The sequence below is a fragment of the Acartia tonsa genome, chromosome 7, assembly GCF_053477335.1.
Source record: "Acartia tonsa isolate MP-2025a chromosome 7, ASM5347733v1, whole genome shotgun sequence".
In the NCBI taxonomy this organism is placed as follows: Eukaryota; Metazoa; Arthropoda; class Copepoda; order Calanoida; family Acartiidae; genus Acartia; species Acartia tonsa.
Window position 1 is genome coordinate 48,827,102 of NC_137266.1, and position 24,552 is coordinate 48,851,653.

General features: G+C 30.7%; 1 protein-coding gene across 1 annotated transcript in view; it reads right to left on the reverse strand.

Moving 5' to 3' along the window:
• LOC145324594 (neogenin-like) overlaps positions 1 to 16,369 on the reverse strand; it is a 92,827-nt gene extending 76,458 nt beyond the window's left edge. The window contains exon 1 of the mRNA XM_080167176.1: positions 15,924 to 16,369. The gene's annotated coding sequence lies outside the window, so the exon portion shown is untranslated. The remainder of the gene's footprint in view (positions 1 to 15,923) is intronic.
• Positions 16,370 to 24,552: the final 8,183 nt, after the last annotated feature.

The window sequence follows — 24,552 nt, forward strand, 5'->3', positions numbered from 1 at the left end:
AAACATAAATTTTTTACACATTCATTTTTGTTTCAAAATGTTTATATTATTCTTTACTGTTTTTTGTTTTCATTGTAGGAGTAGTACGATTAAGAATGAAAACTTTAGGTTTTGAATATTTATTTTGCCTATACAAAGATGTTAGTTTGTAAAAGTAGCCTTGGTTTCAAAATTTAGATTATTAAACAAGAATTATAAAAGTACAATCATTCGAAGCCGCGCAAATAATAGATTTACCTTTTTAATGTAAAATACTGTAAAACATGTTTGTTTACAATAAAACTCACGTATTATCACTGTTGTAACATTATTGTAATAACTAAAATGGAAATAACACTTGTATTTCTTTTCAAATAAAACACTGTGAAAGACTGTTTTCTATTTAAAAGCAAAGCGAATAGTCCGCTCGTCCATTACAGTTAACATTCGTTAATGTTTTAAATGGACGTACGCATTTTCTGATAACGATTATATAGTTGCTACGCTTGTACCTAACTGTTATAGGAATTAACATGCAAAGTTTGAAATCTATAGTACAATTCTAACATGCCTAAAATAACGTAAGACCTAACCGTTACCGACAGACGGGCCGATCCTAAATATAGAAAAGCTTCGCTTTTGAAAATAGGTTTTCTTTTATTTTAATATTATTTATTAAATTGTGTGTTAGATTTGAAAGCTTTTCTCATTTTGGACGTAATCGTTCTAGCTTGAAAAAAAAAACATTTTCTGGTTGTATAATTGTAAACAATCACTCGAATACTGAATTACAAATTTAGAAATTGTAGAATGCATGCTACGAATAAACTTTTTTTCCATTAGTGTTTCCATGAAACCGCTCACTTAAAGCTTACTCATCAACGAAAACGAAGCTAGTAAAAGTGGCGGCACAGCTTCTGCTGTCCAAAAAATAACCAATGAGAGGCCAGTATACACTGTAATTGACCAATAGTAAAATGTATAGTGGCCTCTCATTGGTTAATTTTTTTACGTCATAATCTATGCTTGTTTTTTTCAAATTAAATAAGATTCTTAATGTTCAAAATAAAAGCAATATCTAAAATTGAGTTGCTTCTAGCCCTTGCAGAATGTTTAAATCCAAGGCCCCCAACCCCACAGGACTCATTTAACCCTTACTTACCCTTGCCTAACTTAAATCAATCCTTCAGAATACATCTTTTATATATATCTTAATCTTTCGTACTACCCAGCTTTTTTGTGTGAACATAATTTTCATTAACAGTTATTGCAAGCAACTATTGTTTTTCACTTTTACTCATTCTCTCTCTCACTTTCCCTTTGCATACTCTCTATCTCACTCACTTTCTTTACCTCTTTTTCCTTCTCTCTCTATTTATCTATCTAGCGATCTCTATCTTTATATATCTCCCTCTCTCACTTTTGTCTCTCTCTATCTTACTTACCCTCTCTTTCTCTCTCTCTCATTCTCTCTTTTTATCTGTTTCTCCCCTTCATTATCTCTCTCTCTCTTCTTCTATCTCTCTCTCTCTCTCTTTTTTTATCTTAATCTGTCTCTCTCTATCTATATCTCTATCACCCTTTCTTTTTCTTTTCAACTAAGTCTCTCTTTCATATTCTTTTACTAACTCTCTTTCTTTCTTTTTATCTTTCTATCTCTATTCTCTCACTTACTAACTCTCTCTTTCTCCTTCTCTCTCTATCTTTCACTATATACCTTTTTTATCTATCACTCTATCTAGCTCTCTATCTATCTCTCTCCTTTCACTCTCTAATTTAAAAGTTTTGTGTAATTAAAAATGTTTTAACTCCCTAGTTCCAATATAATTCTAATTGAAGAAAATTAAATTTTAAATTTTACTTTTGTTAAAAATACTGACTTTACTTAAAGATTTAGGTGATTTATAACTTGATGAACGTCTAAAATACAATATCTACGCAGTCTATATACATCATACAATTACTCGATACGCACACATCATGCTACATATGGACGTTATAGTCTTTTTCAGTTTGCAATTACTTAAACAATTGTCAAAATTTAATTTGGGAGGGAGGGGACATTGGGCTGTTTAGTACACTAGTCCCCAAAGTTTTATAAACACGTTTAAAAATTATTAGGTTTAACGACTTTAAGGCCTTGTAATTGAATTTTCATTGGTTGGTTCATTACGTTAGCAAACTTTTAAAAATCTAATTGTAATCTACAGAAGATGTAATTTTGTGTTTCATCATTGGGGATTTACATTAATTTATCGGTCATTGTCATTTACTTATTATTGATCCCTCTTTTTATTACTAATATGTCTTTTTCATATTTTTAGCTGGATGCTTTTTAAGATAATGTTTATTTTTCAATTTATGATTCAGTTTCTGAATATAAATAAAAAGAATATTTTGAAAAAAAAACCTAAATATTTTGCCAAATCATCGTGGAAGGGTAAATTATGCATCTAAAAAAATCTCAGAATTTTGCAATTAACACGGAAAGGGGAAACGAATTCTGTTGATAAAATTCTGAACAAATGATAAAGCAGTGCATTCAAAGCTAATGATTCTAAGACTCTGTTAAACTTTTAGACTATTTTACATTGTACACTCAACTTAATGAACCAACCAATCAAAATTCAATGAAAAGTCCCCACAGTTTTTGAACCAACGAATAAGAAAATGTTATTATAAAACTTTAAGGATTAGTATAAAAAACAGAACAATGGCTCCCACTAGCGAGTAAAGTATTTTTGTATAAAGACTGATTCGTTCATTAATTTAAGAATAATACAAAATATATCAGATGATGTATATTAAATTTTCTTCAGAGTCTATATCAATGACTCTGATATGAAAAGAACAAAAGCATAGAGTCCATAACAGTTTATGGTAAAAGGAATATTATTTCAGGTAGCTTATTTTTCTAGTGTTTGAAGAAATCACTAGAAGGCTCTACAACCTATAAATAAAATTTAAGTCAATTTACTGTATTAAAAAGCAGTAAGGTTTTTTGTCTGAAGCTAAGGATCTCGAAATTAAATTGCTGGTTCGAATCGTTTGTACTTTTTAAATAAGCTCTATAAGTATCTTAGGATGGTTTTATGCTATTTTTTTTATCTTCCCTCCCCTCCCCTCCTTAGAGGCTAAGAGCAAAATAACTGGTTATTTTATTTTTAGATAAAAGTTTTCATACGGAAAATGTTGTTACGTTACTAATAAGCCAGGATAGGACTATTAACGGAAAATAAATCTTTCCCCAAAAGTCTTATATGCGTGAACTTTGGTAGCTTGTGAATTTTAAATATGTGTAGAAACTTAATCAAGTCAGCTATTAAGTTAATTATCGTTTTACCCATGTACAAAAAAGAGCTCATAATTGTTGCAAAAAATAGGTTTCCAGTTTTTTTAACAGCATAATATCACAGTAAAATTACTATTTTTCTAGTTTATTATCATAATGTAACATACTTTTGAGAATTAATGGCTCTAAAACCCATCAAAAAGGGTTTTCCTTGTCATGCTATATCTTTATTAGTTTAGAATAATCATATTAGATTTTTTTTAGCAAATGGTTAGGTAGCTTTATTTATATATTATTCAGTTCAGATTTTTCTGATTTTAACAGACATCAAACTTAAAAGTAAATTTTAAACATTATTTTGCCCTATTACTTTTCAATTAATGATACTCTATTTTACCTCTCCCGTTTATTTTTTTCCCCTTTCTTGGTATTTTTTTTAGTCATAAAGAAATCAATCATTACTAAATTTTTTGTAATCAAGGACAATCTAGTGCAAAAAAAAATCGCAGCAACAAACGGATAATTAATGTGTAATTTAAAACAGACGAACAGACTTTTAATAATAGAGTAGCTACAAATAAGAAATCAAAATGGTATAATTTCGTAGTTGCAGGGATATTCACCTAAGGAATAAGACAATTGATTCTTGATTGATATTATTAGACTCAGACAAGATTCAATAAAACTTACCCAAGGTTTTTAAGCCATTGAGTGAGCAAGCGTATTTAAAAAACTTTGGATACCACTCTACTTAACTTTTATCTCTCTTATAAAGACTGCTTTCTTATTTATATTATGCTTATGATAAAACTATTTGTAAGCTACATTGAATAAACACCAAGAAAATCCACTATTAAAAAGTATAGCATATGCTATACATGTAGCTTTAAAAGTTAGATGTCCTTATTTACAATATAAAGAAGTAGGAGTTTTATATTTAGAATATAGGTACAATATACTTATATACAGAAAAAGTTAGAAAAGGGTAAACTAGTTTTATTTGACTTGCTTTAAATAACAAGGATGACTTCTTCATCCAAAGAAGCGAATCTTTTAGAAAATAAAAACATATCCATAGTATATACCCACAATTTTTAGGAATAAGGCAATGGACGATGAATTTTGAACACGTAAATTAAATGATAAAATGGTTTGAAACTGCTGGTTTCCTTGAAGATCTTCGAGGCTAGGGAAGAAGTAAGTTCATAGATTACTATCGACTGCGCCTCTAGCATCTATATACTCTGTATTCGAAGGGATGGGAAGGATATAAAAATTACTGCATTAAAACAATTCTAAGGCTTAAATCTAAAAATTAAATGGACTAAAACCTTTTTGGGACCCTTTTAAAGCATCCATAAAATATATTACGCAATCGGTTCAGTTATTATCGAAAAGTTAAGCTACATACAAAGCAACCTTACTACGTTATATATGATGACTAGTGGCTACGCGTCTAAATTGTTTTTTTTTTTTGGGGGGGGGGTGATTTTTTTTTGTAGGTTCGATTTCTCTTAGGATGGAGGTGGTACCCTCCCCCAAATAGTTATAAACCTTCCCAGAACCTATAAGAAGCGACCTTGTAAAGAAGCACCATATTGGTTCATCGATTATCGAGAACCTTCGGTACAGACAGACAGACTAGTGGCTACGCCTCTAAATTGTTTTTTTTGAGCTGATTTTTTTTCTAGGTGCGATTTCTCTTAGGAAGGTGGTGGTACCCTCCCTCAAAATAGTTATACAAGAAGCTACCTAATAAAGAAGAACTATATCGGTTCGGCGGTTATCGAGAACCTTTGGTACAGACAGACAGACACACAGACAGATAGAGTTCCTGTTACTTTTATATAATGCTAAGATAGAGATAACGAGTAGATGTTCTATCAAAAATTGCCTAGAAATGTTAAACTTTTATCTTTGTTTTGCTTTGTGCAAGAAAAAAGAATAAATAAGAAGGCAATATCCCCTTTACTCACCAGTGGACTATAAATGAACCCCCTACCTTCCAAACCTTTAATGAAAACAAGGGGTGCAAGTCAAATTATTTGACGATTTGTATCATTAAAGTATTGGCTTTGTGTTAAATAGGTTGAGTTATGCTAAATAAGGTTAGTCCCAGAGGGCTAGGGCCATACTTGGTGAACCCGACAAAGTTACCACCATGAAAATAGCCATTCTGTAAGGGGATGGGTTATATTATTCCATATAATTTCAAATGACCTAACCCATATATTGGTTATCATTAGAAGCGCAGCTACTCTGTAATTAGGATTATGCCCGTTGGTTACTTAATCACTTCACCTTAAATCTATTTGTTAACTTTATCAGTGCATTAATAAAGGTGGTTAGATTTTGGTAGCACACGAAAAAATAGAGGATATTTCTAATAAATAAATAAAATGTTGGTTTGTTGACTTAACACTCAACCCCCCCCCCCCCCACTCCATAACTTATTCTAACACCAGTGTTTATATATTTTAACACGATCATTATTAAGACAAAATGTATTGCATCTCAAATTTTGCCACTAGTTAAAATTTGCAAAACATACATCCATACTTTTGTTATGTAATGGCAAAAATGCTTCCCTTAAAGGTAAGATGAAATAAAAATGAAAGATATCTTAAGTGGTTTTATAACGAATTAAAAAGAATTATAATTAGTTAAGGAAAACCATTTTTCAATTGTTATACAATTGTAAAAGCACATTGGTAAAAGATCTTTGAACACATAATGTTCCTTTTAAAATAAATTCTTAACTTCAGTATGACAGAATAGTAAAAGTCTTTACAATTCTGTAAATTCTACTGTAATTTTATGTTACTTAATGTCCGGGGAACGGCCTAAAATGTCTGTATTCTTAACGCATCTTTGCCTTTTTTCTTTCAAGGTTCCAAAGCTATAAAAACTCTGTTGAAACAGATGGTCTGTGTTGACATACAAATCCAACAATATGGATCAGTTTGAAGCTTGTTTTTAAACGATTTTTTATGTTATTTTAAATATAAGAATCATACATCAATTTTAAAAGTTAGGTTTTTAATCTAATGATTAAAAGCGAAGCTTTTTAGTCATTAGGTTCGGTCTGTCCGTTAGCTCTTTTTGTTAATTTAAACAAGTTAGAATAATCCTATCAATTTCAAACTTTACATGCCGATTTTTATCAAATTTGAGAACAACAAAGCTTTTAAATCCATTTGTGCTTGCTCAACTTTAACCTCCTGATTGACGTACAAACGCACATTTCAAACTGTAGACTGGCCCCATTACATTAAAGTAAAACAATAAAGGAGGAATGGGCTATATTACTCTATGTCTCCACCCTGTGGACTCTGTGCCAACTTTCAATTGGGTCTTTGAATATAGCGTATAAAATATTAAAACAGCCAAGTTTCTACAAAAGAGCAGAAAGCAATTTGCTAAGAGGTCCCCAACACTGAATCTAGGTAGTTATCTGGATGATATGATTATACATTTATTACCATTACTACAAAACAATGCTGTGTTGTTATATTCTTTATAAGGACCTCAGACCCCCCCTGGGTAAATGTGATGTATTTTGTTGTTTTTCTTGTAGGACCATTTGTTTGATGATAGTCTGTCTCAACATACACAATATAATGGATATAAGATATATGTGGATATATGGATATGGGAAAATTGCTTGTTAATATGGACCTTATTTTTTTGTCAGTTCGTTCATTCAGTAGGAGAGGAGAGGATGGGGTAAAGGGGTTGATAGGAGCTTTCTCTCTTAATTTATCTCTCAGTCTTTTTCAGTTTTAATTAAAAAGTATTATCTACAACTTTGCATAAAGAATATGTAATATTTGAAATATTTTCATTTTATCAGATATTTAATTAATACCCCTCCCCCATAAAACTAAGCACCCCTCCCCAAATTATAGTACCAAGCAAAAGAATTCCTAAAATATTTAAATATTTAAAGAAATCTACAATAAAAAGTCATCTACAGTAAAAAGCTTATATGTTATAATCATTCTATACCAGTGATTTTTATAATAGTGATTCTATTATACATAACAAGGTACAATATAATAAGCGAGGCAAATCTATAATCAAATTCTAAAAATGAAAGAATGTCCTTCTACTGTAACCTATCTTTACCCAATTTTGCAACAAATTTATGTACAATTTCGTTTAGACTTTTAGTTATTGTTCGTTTGTCATGTCGTTTCAGAGCTTCGCTTTTATGAATGTTGTCATCCTTGTTACCTGAAATTTTAATAATAATTCTCCCTCTCGCTGAATGTGAGAAGAGTAAAAATAAGGTTGGCTCTAATTAAATTAGAGAGTTAATTAAGTGATTGCAAATACCCCGCGTTCAACAGACAACCGACACAAGCTAGCATAACAGCATATTGCAGGATAGAACAAACCTAATATTTAACTGTTATATTTCAGGATTTATATTACTATAGAATTAGGCTTAGAGGTTACATAAATTCAAACTTTCAAAATTAAGTAGGAAGATAAGGGGGGGGGGGGAGAGGTTGGTTATTAGAGTTTTTAGAATAATCAAAAAATCATGACTTAGTTATTTAAAAGTATCAACGATTTATAACATAATATTAGTCTAATCAGAGAGAGAGGAGACAATGGGTTGTTTATTACACTAGTCGCCAAAGTTCTATAATAAGGTTTTCTTTTTCGTTGGCTTACCGACTTTGTGAACTTAACTGAATTTTGATTCGTTGGTTTATTAAGCTGAGTGTTCTAACGTTTCAACCACTAATTTTTATCTACAGAATAGGTAATTTTGTGTATCATCATTGGGAATGTATATCAATTTATCGAACATTGTCTCTTTAGATCCCTAGGTCTTGTAGTCTTTAAAATATAAAATAAAAGAGCTTGATAAGAGAAATGTAAAAGTTAACTGAACAATCTAACTTTCTAAGTCTAATGTGTATGTATAAGTGGGTCAGTCTAATTTTGTAAGTCTAATGTGTATGTGTATAAGTGAAAGGTTTATTTAAACCTGGAATATTGCAAAGTTGAAAAACTGTGTGTGGCCTTCTAATAACCTACAAGGTCAAGAATTTAAAGGAATAAGACAATGTCCGATCAATTGATGTACATTCCCAATGATGATACACAAAATAATCTTTAAGTAGATAAAACTTAGTGGTTGAAACGATTGAATACTCAACTTAATACATTAAGTCCCCAATGTTGTTAAGCCAACGTATAAGAAAACTAGAATGAAAAGAACACATTATGGAAGAAATTTTATAATTGAAAAAAGGACATATTTAGACTTGAAGAACAATAAATTGTTAGATGATATTATTAAATGTAAAAAAAAGTCAGTTAGACAACATTAATGTCGAACAGACGGACATCCTTTATTATTGAGTATCTGCTCTTCTAAAAATACTAAAAACACAAACATAAGAAGAGACAGAAAAAGACATATTATAATGGTGGAAAAAAAGATCTGCAATATTGATTTTTGACATAGTGACGGCCAGACTTTTTCTATATTATGCATATTCTTATTGTATAGCAGTAGCGAAGCTTTTCAATAATTAGGTTCTGTCTGTCCGTCCGTCAGAAAGGGTAGCCGTTAATTTAGACATGACATCCTATAGATTTAAGACATGATGATTCCTTTAACAACAAGGTACAAATGTATTAGTGAGGATATTTATGTAATCAAATCCTAAAAATAAAAGTGTGACCTTTAACTATATCCTGTATTTAAGCAATTTTTCAACAAATTTATGTACAGTTTTGTTTAGACTTACAAATTTATCGGCCAAAGTATTAACCTTTAGATGCCTGACTTTTCATAAATTTTTTATCGACATAAAGCTAATAATTGTAAGTGTCCAAGTTTAACACGTATACACGTGTACTGTGTATGTAATTAGAGAAACCATACAAATTTAATTAATTTGCAAATAATTATTTTTCTATTGTTTTTACAAATTAAAAGTTATTCAACTAAAAATATTATTGATATATCTTCATTGATATATTATTACTTGGATGTTATACCACCGTGAGGCTCGTAGCAGGCTAAAATAACAATACCCCCCATCTACACCCGTTACCCCATTCCCTTCCCCCCTCTTGGGTGAACAAACTGACAAATAGTCAATTAGATGTTAAAATGTGCAGAATTGTATTCCATATAACAAGATAGATACTCAGGAAGAGACATTAAGAAAAGATTGGCGGATAAATAAAAGATCTTATATGATGAATTTTTTTATTCAATTATTAATCAGACAAGAAATAGAAATTTACGACTAAATTAAGATAGATAGATAAAAAGAAAGATAAACTTACTTAAAGATAGATAGATCGATATTTCTTATTGAATAGTTCTAAGAATTATTATTTTAAAGAAAAAAATAGATAGATGTAACATAGCATAGTTGTTGTTATATATATAAATAAATATAAATAAATAGATATATAGAGACACCTATTAAAAGAGAGATAGATAGAAAGATACACACAATTGAAAACATACATAGATAGATATACCATATATAGCATAGTTGTTTATTCCATTATTATTCCAACAAACAAGGTCATGGGAATGATAATAAAGTTATAAGAATAGAGGTCTATCAAAAAGTGCCAATTGAGCAATATTAACCCCCTCCCCTTCATTGTTTTTAAATTGACTTGATAATAAGGGGGATAGATTTTTCGTATGCCTTCTTCCCAAGGGCCTGTATTTGTGGTGGCCCTTAACCTGCAGGAATACCCAGTAACAAATATAACATAACCTAAGCCGACCAAAATAAACACCACCTAGTGACCTAACTAACTACCTCCCACCTTAATTTTTAAAAAGGGGGGAAGGGATTGTTTCACTACTCAACTTTAGTTAATATAACCTAACTTAAAAGAAGAATTCTGTTAAAGCTTATATTATTTTGTTGAGATATTAAGGATAGATAGATACAGCCTGGAATATTAAACCTCTAATGCTAACAATAGCTTTAATGTTGAATATAGACAATACACCAAAACGATCATACTCACATACATACATTTTCATATGTTGGGTTCTCAAAGTTTATAAAAACTGAAGAATTACAGTAGATTTAAAGCTATTTCAGCCAGCTAAAAAGCTGTCCTGGTAATGTAACAAAATAACTTTAGAATCTGCCTTCAGGATAGTTAAACTTTGTTCTTATTTGAATTAGACTAAGCTGTTGAAGACTGACATAAAATCTTCTTTTTCCTGTTAAATTTGTAAACTTGTCATATCTTAATTTTGGGAATCTAATTAACGGATATAAGCAATAAGGATAAATTTTAGGGAATGGACATTAATTTATAGTCCATTGTCTTATCCCTGTAGATCACTGGATTTTATGAAAATCATTTATATTCATATTCAACTTCAGCGAGAAAGGGATATTTAAACTTGGAAGATAAAAATTAATTTACGTGGCAAAGTGTTTTTAAAAAATCAGCCATGTAAAGTCAAAAAAATGAGGGAGATGTGAGGAGAAGTGGAAAAGAAAAACCCTAAAAAAGAGATGGATAATCACTCATTTTAATGACGTCACATGGCAGTTTTTTGAGACACTTAGTTACCCTACCATTGATAATTTGTTATAAGCTTAATCAGCGCATATACTCATTGATTAAAGTAAAACTGTACGCCTGTCCGTCTATACGTTCGTAAACCATCGTAAGTTACCTACAACTGTAATTCTTTCCTTGAGGTAGCAAATGATATACAACAAATTTAACAAGAAATATTTCCAGTATGGATTCGAAACCGATTCATATCTGTTGGATTAGAACCGGTTCTCAGGCAGCATTCGGCCCCTTGGTTCTAACAAAACCGGAATCAATATTATGATTTATCGTTTTACTATCTGTTGAAATTTTGTCTATAATACGATGCATGCGATAATTATTCCTATATATATTCTTCTAATACTAACATATAAAATGATTAATTTGTATTTGAATGACCTATCTCTATATCCCTGGCTCATTCTGAAGTTGAATAAAGTTTTGTTAATGAGTAATAATTTACCTTTTCCTCATACAAAATTTATTTAAATTTTACCTTATAATTATTTTCACAGAGTGGGTCTTTTTTTCACAGATTTCTGTAAAATTATGTGCAAGCTTCCAATCAAATGTGCTTATTAGGTCAAACTGTCCATAATTATGCGTTTAATTCGTTTAGTCAAAATTAAGTACAGTTTGACTTAATAAGCCCATTTGACTAAACGCTAACACACAAATTTACAGAAAATACGTCAAAACGGACCCTCTTTATCCTTACTGTTTGTTTCCATTAAGATATAGAAAACAGCTTGGTCACCAAAAAAAAATTTCATTTATTGGGTCTATACTCATTGCAAAATTTGACCCAAAAAAATCTTTTTGGCAATTAAAATAATTTAATAGTTCAATCAGATAATAACTTTTGATGTTTTACTCAAACCTAATTTTGGACCAATGACACATTACCGTCGACTATATTCAAACTCTCACAAAAAAAACTTTTCTAGTCCCTGTGGGATTGGAATTTTAATCCTGCGGAAATCTTCAGTTCTGCTCTTGACCTAACCCTAATAATTATGTTTTTTTACAAAAAAAAAACTTTGTTGTCCAATAATTTTAAATGTATAGCATCTGAATTATTGCGAGATATAGACACAAATATATAACCCTTGTGAGAAGCTTTCATCAGATTATCAGAAATAACAGTACAAAGACGCTATGCCAGACATTTATAATTAAAGAGCCGCTTTGCTACCAAAAATAAGAGCAGAATATTTGATTTTTCTGGATATTTCCATTAAAAAGGTAATTAACAAAACGACGAGAAAAAAATCATGAGAAAAAGTGTTAGTACTAAAAGCAACAAGAACGGTAAAATCATTAGGTACCATAGCAAAATCAAATTTATTCATTTGAAAAAGAACAGTCAAGTGTTATAAAAAAAAACGATAATAGTTATTTATTGCCAGTGTCATAGACAGCTTTCCGAGGATATTAAAATGAATATTTTTTGTCAAAATCAGTTTTGATAGACCCAAAGGACCGAAGGCCCAGGCTACTAAAAATGGTAATAATATTATGACTTTTATATTAGGATCCTTGGAAATTTTTGAACACATTATTAAAGAGAACCGGTTCTAATCCTGGGGATATAAATCCTTTTCGAAGCCAAACTGGAAACTGATTTAAATTTCAAGCAAGTTTTGTCAATAAATCATCGATTATGACATGTTCGTTAATTTTTCTCAAAGGATATTTCAAAATACATAAATTATGTCAGACAGACATCTATCTCATTATAGAATAGCTGCTCTGCTAAAAATGTGTATTAGGGTGGGTCGATTTTGGACATTTTTTTTCTGAGGCCAAAGCGGGGATCTGCACTCAATTTATATAGATATAATACACCTCTGGATGATTTAAAATTTATCCTAAGTCTTAAAACCGCTGACGACCAGACATTCAATTGTAAAGCTATTTGTAAATGGGAGTCAAAATTTTATTGAATCAGAACTATGGCTTCATGGTGCTCCCTGGAAAGGCCTTGAGGAGCTGAGTCAGGAACTTTTGTCCGTTTCAAAAAATCTCGTTCCTAGCCTGAGAAAATCTAAAAAACCTCTACAAATTGGACAATTCTCAATAAACCTTAAACAATTGTGGTCTTTTAGTGATTTCTAAGGCTAGGAACGAGATATTTTGAAACGGACAAAAGTTCCTGATTCAGCTCCTCAAGGCCTTTCCAGGGAGCACCATGAAGGCATAGTTCTGATTCAAAAAAAATTTTTGAATGTCGTCTTTGCATACTAATAAGTAACGAATTATATTTTTAAGTGGTCGTGTTCTAACACTCAATTTTTTAAAATTCTTTTTCGGTCAGAAATGTTTTTAAGGTTAATTTTATCTGTTGCATATCCCCGCTTTGTCTAATTCCGATATGAACCCGCCCTAATGTGTATAATTAACAACTAATTAACATATACTGGAAAAAGGTTGATTTAGAACTCAACTAGAATTTTTTGGTTGTTGATTTTTATAATCAGGACATGTTTTCTTTTTATTGCTACGTTACTAGCAGAGATCTAAAGGGATAAGACAATGGCCGGAAAACTGATCCCCAATTGGATACACGAAATCACCCCTTCTGTAGATACAATGAGTGGTTAAACTTAATCAAAGATCCCAAAGTTGTTAAGCAAACTAATAATAAGAAAATGTTATTATAAAACTTTGGGGACTAATGTAATAACCAGCCCAATGTCCACTCCCTCAATGCACAAACACACATGCTTTAGTATGAAGGATTTTAAATTAATGTTATTGAGTTTTTCTCAATTTCGATTTGCTTTAGATTTTTACAAGCGAAGATTTTCTCCATTTAGAGTATGTCCGATAATATGTTGGTCCTTAAATCCGCAACATTCCTCATAGATGAAATTCTAATGGAACCGTTTTTAATGGTGATTCTTGTGACGATTTGTCACAATGATTTAAGCACCACGTCTTTAAAAAAGAATATGTTTATTTTGATCAACTTATTTTTTAATAACAAGCGGATGCGCCCTTGCCTCTTGTAACATCTAAAATTTTAGAAGAAAACAGCTAAAAACCTACCCAGCACCTATAAAAATCTTCCTTAAAATGGAGAGTCTTATTGACTAAGATCTTAAAGAAAAAGCTAAATCCTTACTAATTTTGTACTATGATTTAGATCAAACGATAATGGGACCTTTTCTTAACATATTTTCTTATTTGTTGGCCTTCGCCTCTCATACTGTTGTCATCCTTGTTTCTATTTCAATTTAAAGGGTTGAGGAATTTGAGTAGAGGTTAGACATTTAATTTTATAGTATTACCAACTATGCCACGCTGGATCTTAATATAAATAAGACTTTTGTACTGTTTCTATGTATATCAACATAAGATTGTCATAAAATACCAGCGTAATGTATAAGTCAGGGAGGGAGTGGACATTGGGCTGTTTATTACACTAGTCCCCAAAGTTTTTATAATAAAGTTTCCATATTCGTTGGCCTTTCAACTTGAAGGAATTTTACTGAAGTTTGATTGGTTGGTTCATTGACTTGAGTTTCAAAATGTTCCAACCACTAATTGTAATCTACTGAATGGGTTATTGGGGATGTACATCAATTTGTCAGTCAATGTCTTATCTCTTTAGATCCTCAATTACCAACTATGCCACGCTGGATCTTAATACAAATAAGACTTTTATACTGTTATTATATCAACATAAGACTCTAGTCATATAATGACAGCCTGACCCTGAAATATGTTTTATATTTTTTTATTTATTCGTTAAGATCTCGCAAACCAATATATTGATAAATTCTTCATTTTGTCAATTCTTAATAAGAAACAAGTATGGTTTAAATCTATTTTATTTCTGAATTTGAAAATCAGGGTGGTTTTAGGCTACTTTAATGTCAATTCCCTCACTTTTAAAATACAGAATAGATAAGGATATACGTGGATATATTAAAAGGGAAGAATTGGTCGTTAATTTAGCTTTCTAAAATCGGCCTTGTTTACTGGTCAGTTCGTTAATCCAGTAGAAGAGGAAAGAATTGGGTAAAAATATACCCTTATAAAATATCTTAATTGCATTTAGGAATGCAATGTCGTGAAAATATATAAAAACATTTCTTTACTCAAAGGATTTTTTTTACAAAATCTATATAAAATTTATTTTAAATCTCAAAGTCTACAAATCAGCATTGCAACTTAAAAAGCATTGCAAAAACATATTTTTTCATTTAAATATAATTTAGATGTTTTAGATTAAAGCCTTTTAAGTATCCTTAATAATAAAAAAAAACATTATTTGATAAATAATCGTTTTTTTTTGCATGTTATATACTGCTGAGAGATTATCCTAAAGTAAAAGTCTGTTAAAAATATATCTCTTTGAATAGAGGACAGACTTTTTACACTGTTTTAAAAGAAAGATGTAAGAAATTAAAAATACTTGTCAAACGTCAAGAAAAAGTTAAGCAATGAAGAGCTTATCTCATAGAAAAGAATGGTAATGTATTATTCAGTATTGGAGGAAAAAAAAACATTTATTTTAAAATTTATTAACCAATTTTCTTTTATTGTCAAAAAAAATCAAATTAATGGAGATTTTTTGTTGTTGTCATTGGATAACAATACTTGGAAAAAAACATGTATCATATCGTACAGTTATTTAATCATCTGTTTACTTGAACAATTTCTATAATATGATGAATATTGAATATACCTTATTTAATCTAAAGTCAATCATTATAAACCTAAAATGCTTAATTCATGTAATTATTGTGATATTTTGACAAACGAACATATGACTGACTCTAGTTACAGAGTATCAGTGCTAATTTAAAGAGAGAGAGAGGGGGGACAATAAGCTGTTTATTAGACTAGACCCCAAAGTTGTATAATATCGTTTTATTATTCGTTGGCTTACAACTTTGGGGTAAGTTTTTAATGGTTGGCTCATTAAGTTGAGTGTTCAAATGTTTCAACGACTAATTATAATCTTTAGAAGTGGTAATTTTGTGTATTATCTATTTGGATGTACATCAATTTATCGACCATTGTCTTATCCCTTTAGATCCCTGTAATTTAAATCTTTAGAACTTACCGTAAAATCAACAGTTTATTATCTCCTTTTCTTCGCTAACTTACAAACAAAACCTTTCACTTTTTTAACGTCAATATTTGTTAATATAATCACTCCTTCATATTATATCAAGTATATTAACACTATATGCCAGCAGACAACATATTTTTATGCTTAATGGGGGGATGAAAGGGTTTTGGGGAGGATGTAAAAATAAAGGGTATATATATACACAATATTTGGTATATCTGATCACTAAAGCCAAAGTCAAAGATATTTGTTTATTTTTTCTATTTCTTCACTTTTATCATTTTTCAGTATTTTTTTATATTACATTTTAATATTTTTTTTCACTGATAATATTATATTAAAGATTTTTCTGTTATTAATCTAAAACATTATGGATTGTATTTATGAATACCACTAAGGCATAAAATGTGTGGGGATTCCTCTCTCGATAAGGACTCAATCAGAACTACTCTATTTATCTCTTTTTCTCATCCTCTTTCTCTCTCTCAATATATATATGTTATAAGAGAATTTCTCCAAGAGAAAATCAGAGTAAGAGACACTCACACACACACACACGCACACACACACACCCAACCTCCCAGAGGGGCAGTATACACTCTTTTCTTCCTCTCATAACCCTCTCAACACCCCGATATATACAACGGTATGACTGTGAAACCACCCGAAACCACTCAAAAAAATTTGCCCAAAAATTATGAATTTTAAAATAATTTGTAACTTGATATTTTGGCAATAGCTAGTAAAATTAAATCTTCGAGGGATGGGACATTGTGCTGTTTATTACACTAGTCCCCAAAGTTTTATATTAACGTTTTCTTATTCTTCGGCTTAACAACTTTTGGGACTTAGTTCATTAAGTTGACTGTCAAAACGGTTAAACCACTAATTGTTCTACAGAAAGGTTAATTTTGTGTATCATCATTACATGCAAATCATTTCATTGGCCATTGTCTTATCCCTTTAGATCCCTGAAATTTAATACATTTGTCAGATTATTTTGACTGGTGAAAAATTCAAGGCAAAAGAATTTTTTTCATATAAAGGTCCCTTAACTACTAATAAACTTTAAAAAATATTTAACTTTAAGTTCCAAGTTCCAAGTAAAAAGAAATTAAAATTATGATTCGTATATTTCGTATGCACTCCCCCCTAAAACCATAACCACTCCCCTTCATATTCCCCATTCCCTCCCATTTCCCCAAAAATCATTTTCCCCCACCCCCTCCCCAATCTTTTCCCCCCTATTCTAAATAACCACGGGATATTTCCCCTTGAGATTCAAGCATCCTCCATCCTTCCCCTTTGATTCCCCCTAATCTCCCTCTCCCTTTATATTATCCTTTTAGTTCCCCACCCCTCTTTTAAAACAGCCCCCCGTCCCCGAGTTTAAACTCACCCCCCCTCTTTACATCCGCCCCAAAACTAGATAGCCCCCCACCACACATACTCAAAGAAAACAACCATCCCGCCCAAAATTTGTATTGCCCCATACACTAAATATTACTACTAGGCGGGTTTCATAGCCCTTATGTAAAAATCACTGCGAAGTGTTTGGAAGCTTTTTATAGTATCAATAAAAATGACGTCAAACTGGCCTACCATTGGTCAATTAAACGTAACTGGCCTGCCATTGGTAATTTAGTCTATGTATTGGCCTATCCTTGGCCATTTGTTTTGTTTGACGTCATTTTGTATAAGCAAGAGCTTTCAGCATTTGTATTTGAAACAAGGATGGCGATACACGAAAAGCTGAGTATAAAAATCAAATATTTATAAAGAGTAAGTAGTAAAATAAGAACATTTTTTTCTAACAAAAGCTGTTAATTTGAGTTACATATCGTCCCTAATCGCTTGGGAATCACATTGAAGATTTAAGTTCATTTAATAATTCCACAATTTGGATCATGGAAAGAAGTGGGTTTCGTCGTATTTTCATTAGAGCTTTTCTCATATTTCTAGCCCAAGTGGGGGCTCTAACTCTGCGGGACCAATTTCCTAACACTGCGGGGCAATCATTAATATTTACCTAACCTAAAATAACCAAAACTACTGTGAAATACGACGAAACCCGCTTCTTCGTTTCCTTTCCATGATCCCACAATTTTATTAAATACAAATTTTATTCGCTTCCAAAGTTCCAATATTAGGTCTCTAAGAGGCTGGGTTGTATCCAGTAAGATCTCAAAAATGGTTGGACTGATCTTGCCCCTCTTCCAATTGTCTTTAGCAGGCTTTAGGCTATTTAAGTGGGAATAAACCAAATGAAAATGATACACTTTAAGGAGAAAGCTTTAAAAGCATATCTAAAGGAAATCTACATTTTATTGGGCACAAATATAGTCTTAACAAAATCTTAGACATAGATAGAAATTCTTTAAAAGATTATCTGATACCAATCATAAGGAAATATGATAGTTATTTATCTCATCGTATTATAGACAGCTTTCCGCAGATAATAAAACAAAAATTACAAGATTAAACCTGTTTTTAGCCCCAAGAAGCTGAAGGCCCAGTATAACAAAACTGGTTATGATTTTTATTTTAATGTTCGTGGAAAATTGTTTGTAGTTCAATGCTATACATGATTTTATGTATGGTTTAGAACCGGTTCTAATCCACCGGATATTTATTGGTTTCGAATCAATAACGGAAAAAAAGATTTATGTCCATATGAATAATGAGCTAACATTTTTCAAATCTGCATATAAACAAGGAAAGTAAAAACATTTTTATAAACTTCTCTTAACAGAGTGTCAGATAAACTGAAAACGAATATGGGCATTCAGTAATTATATAGGAGCTATGCTACATTTACGACAATAAAATACCTAAAACTTTTTAAGCTAAGGAAAAAGTAAGAAAACGTTTTTTAGTGAAATACACTAAAAATGAAACTTTTTAGCATCAGTTTGTACAAAATACAAGTGACTACACTTTTCCGCCAATTATATTTATTTGTGAGAGGGAAATCTTGTGCATCATAATTGGTAGGAGATAAATCTTTTTATTCAGATATGTTTTTGTTTTGAAGAATTTGATTTTTAAGAAGCAATATCCCAAGTTTTGTTGAAAAGAGGGTTGGAAAAGATTATATACACATTTATTATTCAGTAGATATTTATGGTTATATCACATTCACTTTACTTATTTCTTTTTTATTGTCTGATTTTAAATGTTTAGAACAGTTAGATAACAATAACCTATTATACAAAGTAGTAAGCTTTTTTTGTCCTGCTATCCTATAAACCGATATGGTTCACCATATAGTTAAGCTTCTTATAGTTCCAGGGAAGGCTTATAACTATTTGGGGAGGGTATATATACTCTCCCAAGGAAAATAACCACCCTTTTTTAAAACTTAAACAAATTGGTGGAGTCGACTTCCTCCCCGTTGACATCTTAAGTGCCTCTAGAGGCTTCAAGGGGGCTTAGCCGCTAGTTTATTTCAAAGTAGATACAATTTACTGTTTGTAACATAAATTTTAATTTTTAAATATTTTAATATTTAATTGATTGCTCATTTACCAAAAGATATTAACCCCATAATTATTAACTATTTAAAAAAGCAACATTATTGGGTCTACATTACAGACAGACTGACATTTCGAATAAAAGATAAGCTTTGCTACTAAAAAAATGTATGAAATGCAATAGTACAAAAATGGAAGAGTAATGTGTGTTGATCAATCTTCAGTATGTATTTACATATTGTAATATATTGAGATGATCTTTATATAAAACAAAAACAATATTTTATAGCAAAACTTCTCCCAAATAACAACATTCAGCAAATAAATAAAGCCTTCGATTCTTAATAACACCTCTTTTATGTAGGTGTTCTGTTAATAAAAATACCTTTTCCATTTTTTTGATAATATTACTGATTTCATTTGATGGAGTATGGTAACAAAAATAGACCTTTTATCACAATTTTAAATGATATAAATCTAAAGGAATTTTTGCATAACTATCAATATGATAGACATACTTATATAAATATATATTTCTTTAGTTTCTTATTATAAAAGAGAGTTTTTGGATTTGATAATTTTGCAAGTTTAAGAATTTGCTGTCTTAGATAAACACTTATTGAGAAACATTTGAAAATGGGAAGAAATGCTTTTTATTGGGGCAAGGATTTTTCTGTGAAGTGAGACTAGTTTCTAGAAAAACTATTATGTCCAAGAAGAGCAATAATAATATGTTAGCGACCTATTTAATCACATTTTTGCAGGTAAAGTTGATAAATCTTTGAGTAAAACCTTTTTAATGGTTTTTCATTATGCAAACGTTTTAGGGTGTCTGTATTTAAGTATGTATTTTGACTATCTACTCTTAAAGATTTCCCTAACCGATGGATCCATATTACTATCCTTAACATGAACATCCTTATTGGTCCTTGGAATGTTTTAACTATTTTAGAGGGGTTGTACCTCTACCCTCCCAAAACAAATCACCACTTAAATTGTTTACTTTAAGAATAATAACCCTTCATAAAGATATCCACTATTTCCTTCCTTTTCCTAGAATTTATTGTTGTGAATTCGCATTCCCAGCCTCGGCAGTTTCAGAATAAATGGTTTATCAAAACTGTAGGAATTGTAAGGGCATTTATGTTATTTAGATTGAAAAAAGCTACTTTAGCTTGAACCATAAAGTGAATCTATAAGTTGAGAATTTCTAAGAAATAATCTCTACGCGTCACAGGTTTTTGGTTGAGTATTTAAATTTTTACCCTCCAATTTGAAAAGTAAAGTAGATCTTCAACACTTTGCATGGCGATTCTTAAACAATTAGGCATTTGAAACATTATATTTATGAATTCATAATAGGTTACTCTAATTTTGTAGTATTACTTTTATTGAATACTAGTGGCTTCGCCCCTAGCCTCTAGGGGATTTGCCCCAAGAGGTTTAATCAACCTATTTTTGTATTATTTGTTATTTAGATTTTAAAAGACAAAGTAAAATTTTTTTTTGGGGGGGGGGGATTTTTCATTTTTTCAAAAAATAGATTAATACTATCACAGGACCAGTAGGTATATTTCCTGAAGAGTAGAGCCCAATCGGTTCAGTGGTTACTGAGATCTTAAGCTTCAGACAGACAGACAGACATCGTACTATACTTTGTATTATAGATAGTATAATATTAATAAAAAATTCCTTTAATGTTTGAACACCACTCAAATATATGTAATGTGTATGTCTGTCTGTCTCTATGTAAGTATATATATCTGTCTGTGTGTCTGTCTGTTTGGCTGCCATTGACAATGGGAAAAATATGACTTTTATGATCCTGTATTATTGTAAATGGGGCAAAGCTAGATGTAAATCGACGTTGGTAGTAGACAAATACATTTTAGACTGATTTCCTTTCACAAGAGTATATAGTGTCATGTGTGACGTCATAAAAATACGTCTATAAAGGAGGGATGAGAGGAGAAGTGGAAAAGGACACCCCTAAAAAATAGATGGATATTTATGACGTCACACATGACTCTTTGAGCTTTCTCGAGTATATATCTTAATTAAGAAAATGTAACCATGTTGTTCATTAAAAAATGTTTTAATGGGGTTGACCCTTTTAAAAGCAATCAGTTGTAAAATATAGCTCCTATCGTTAATTTTAAATGCTTTCAGATTTGGCAAGATTTCTGTAACAACTAGGTACGATTTAGGAAGCGTAGCAGCTCTACAATCGTTACCAGAAAGTCCGCACATCCATTTAAAACATGTTGATTTTTTAACCAATTTTATATAACTATCAAGTTATTACTCTATTTGAAAAATGAATAATAAGACAACCGGTTCCTAGCCATACTGAAAAATCATGCATCGAATCGTATAATAGACAAGTACAATTATATTTTAGATCTGAGTTTTGGAATACTGGTTCCTATTTCAACAAGGTACAATATTATAAACGAAGCATCTCTATAAACAAGTTCTAAAAATGTAAGTATGTCTTTAAACTGTATGCTGTAAATCAACAATTTGCAACAAATTGCTGGTCATTAAATTCCGAAAAGTGTTAATGTTCGTTTTGTTTTACCGTCTCATTTTGTTTGCTTTTATGAATGTTGTCATCCTTGTTAATATTTCTAAGTATACTCTATTGGACATTCTATGTATAGAGAATGTTAAAGAGGGAATTGGAGGGTTTTTGAGAGAGAAAAAGGATACATGAAAAATAAGATAAGCCCATAAGTAGCACAACCTTAAACTTTATGTAAAATGATATCAAAAAGTATTTATTTTGTATTAACGACTATATTAAATCAGTTAAAATTAGACAATTTAAACGTTTGAGTCGTCGAGTAGATTTTTCACGAGTATAATGAAACAAAATTAGAATAGTAAGTAAAAAAAAAACCAAGTATCCAATAGTAAATCTGAGATTTAATGTTGACTGTTATTACTGTCAAACACTCTATAAAAGTCAAATCGTTTGTAATTGACCTTAAAATTTCAATACCACTCTTATTCTAATTTCAATTGATTATAAATCAGATGAAAAGACATTGGAGACTGGGTTAAATATTAATTACAGTAATTGATGACTGTTCCATGAAAATTTTTACGACCCCAATGTCTATACTATTCGTTCGTCGGTCTTTCGGTTTCAATTGAAGGTATCTGTTACATAATACAGAACTGCACACCAGGGAGGAAGAGGTTGATTAAGTTGAGTGTCCAAACGTTTCAATCAGTTATAATCTAGAAAGAGTAAGTTTGTGTAATATCATAGGGGAAAGGACATCAGTTTATCGGCCATCGTCTTATACTTTTAGAGAAAAATTGTTGTTTTATCATGTCACATTATCACTGTTTTTATTTAATCATGTTACATTATTGTTTCGGTCATAATTGTCCATAAATTTTGCTGTCATTCAGAAGTACGTCTCTAGTAAGTGATTTAATAGAGAAAATAATGGCCGATAAATTTATGTACATCCCCAGTGATGTTACACAAAATTACCCCGTCCCAACCAGTAGATTTAAATTAGTGGTTGAAACGTCTGAACACTTAACTTAATGATCCAACCAAAATTCACTAAAGTCCCCAAAGTTGTTAAGTCAACGAATTAGTAAACGTTATTTTAAAAATTTGGGGACTAGTGTAATAAACAACCCAATGTCCCCTCCCTCCCTGACGTCTCTAGCTGGGTGACTAATCCCCCTCAAAAATAAGATATTAGTTCTACTGTTAATATTGCTCATATATGTCTTACATAGTTACAAATTTAACAGGGAAAATCATGTCTACAGGTAGCGCAGCAATATCAATGTACATTTATGGCCAAAACTGTTCTTGTGAATAAAGTTTGCTGTCATATAGAAGTACGTCTCTAGCTGTGTGTGTATAATCCCCGTCATAAATAAGATATTAGTTCTACTATTAATATTGCTCATATATGTCTTATATAGTTACAAATTTAACAAGGAAAATTATGTCTAATAGTATCGCAGCAATATCTTTAAATCTTCAATATGCAGAAGAACAATTTTGTTATAATAAAATACTGACATTTCTTACCAATTGATATTGTCAATAAATTGCTTAATATGAAGTTATACATAGTATTTTTATTTTATGGTAAAATTTGTATAAATATTGTCATTTGGAAGTAAGAAAGTAAAGTCATATTATTATGTTTGAAAAGTATAAGATGTATAAATTTATGTGTGTGTGTAGTAAAGGTTCTCGCTAACTGATAAACCGATATTTTTCTCCTTTACAATAAAGATTCTCATAGGTCCAGGTAAGGTTTTTTTCTTTATTTTCTGAGGGGGTAGGGCGGGGGGTTACTCCAACCCTAAGAGAAATCGCCCTTGGAAATTAAAGTATATGTAACAATATTATTAGTATCCTCGCGATACGGACTGACGAGAGTTGTAGAGAAGCCTAGCATTGAAATTACACATCCAATATTTTATACATCTAATATATTCTTAATATCCTAAATGTGTATTTATATATTATACAGGGAGAGAGGGGTACATTGGGCTGTTTATTACACTAGTCCCCAAAGTATTATACTAATGTTTCTTTTTTTAAAAAGGTAAGGAGGAGACAATGAGATATTTGTTACATTAGTTCTCAATGTTTTATAATAACGTTTTCTTATTCGTTGGCTTAATTACTTTAGTAATGGGGACTTAGTAAAATTTAATTTATTGGTTCATTAAGTTGAGTGTCCAATCGTTTCAACCACTAATTATGACGTTGTAGTTTTTTGTATCATCATTAGGGATGTACATCTATTTATCGGGTTATCGTATTGTCTTATCCCTTTAGATCTCTGGTATTTATATATTTGTATTATTATTGTAAATGTGTAGCAAAGCGACATTTCTTGTCTTGTGGCTGACGTCCATACCTTTGAGGGGAAAATTCTACTACAAGTTTAAATATAATCTTTTTAAAAGCGAAGCTTTTCTAAAATAAAGTCCTTACATGTAAGTATGTCCTTAAACAGTATCCTGTATTTAAGCAATTTTATTACCTTTTTTTAACTTTTATATTTATATTATCTTTATTCAGTTCTGACACTCTACAAGTGTTAATGTTTGTTTGTCCTACCATTTCATGGCATCGATTTATTGACATTGTCATC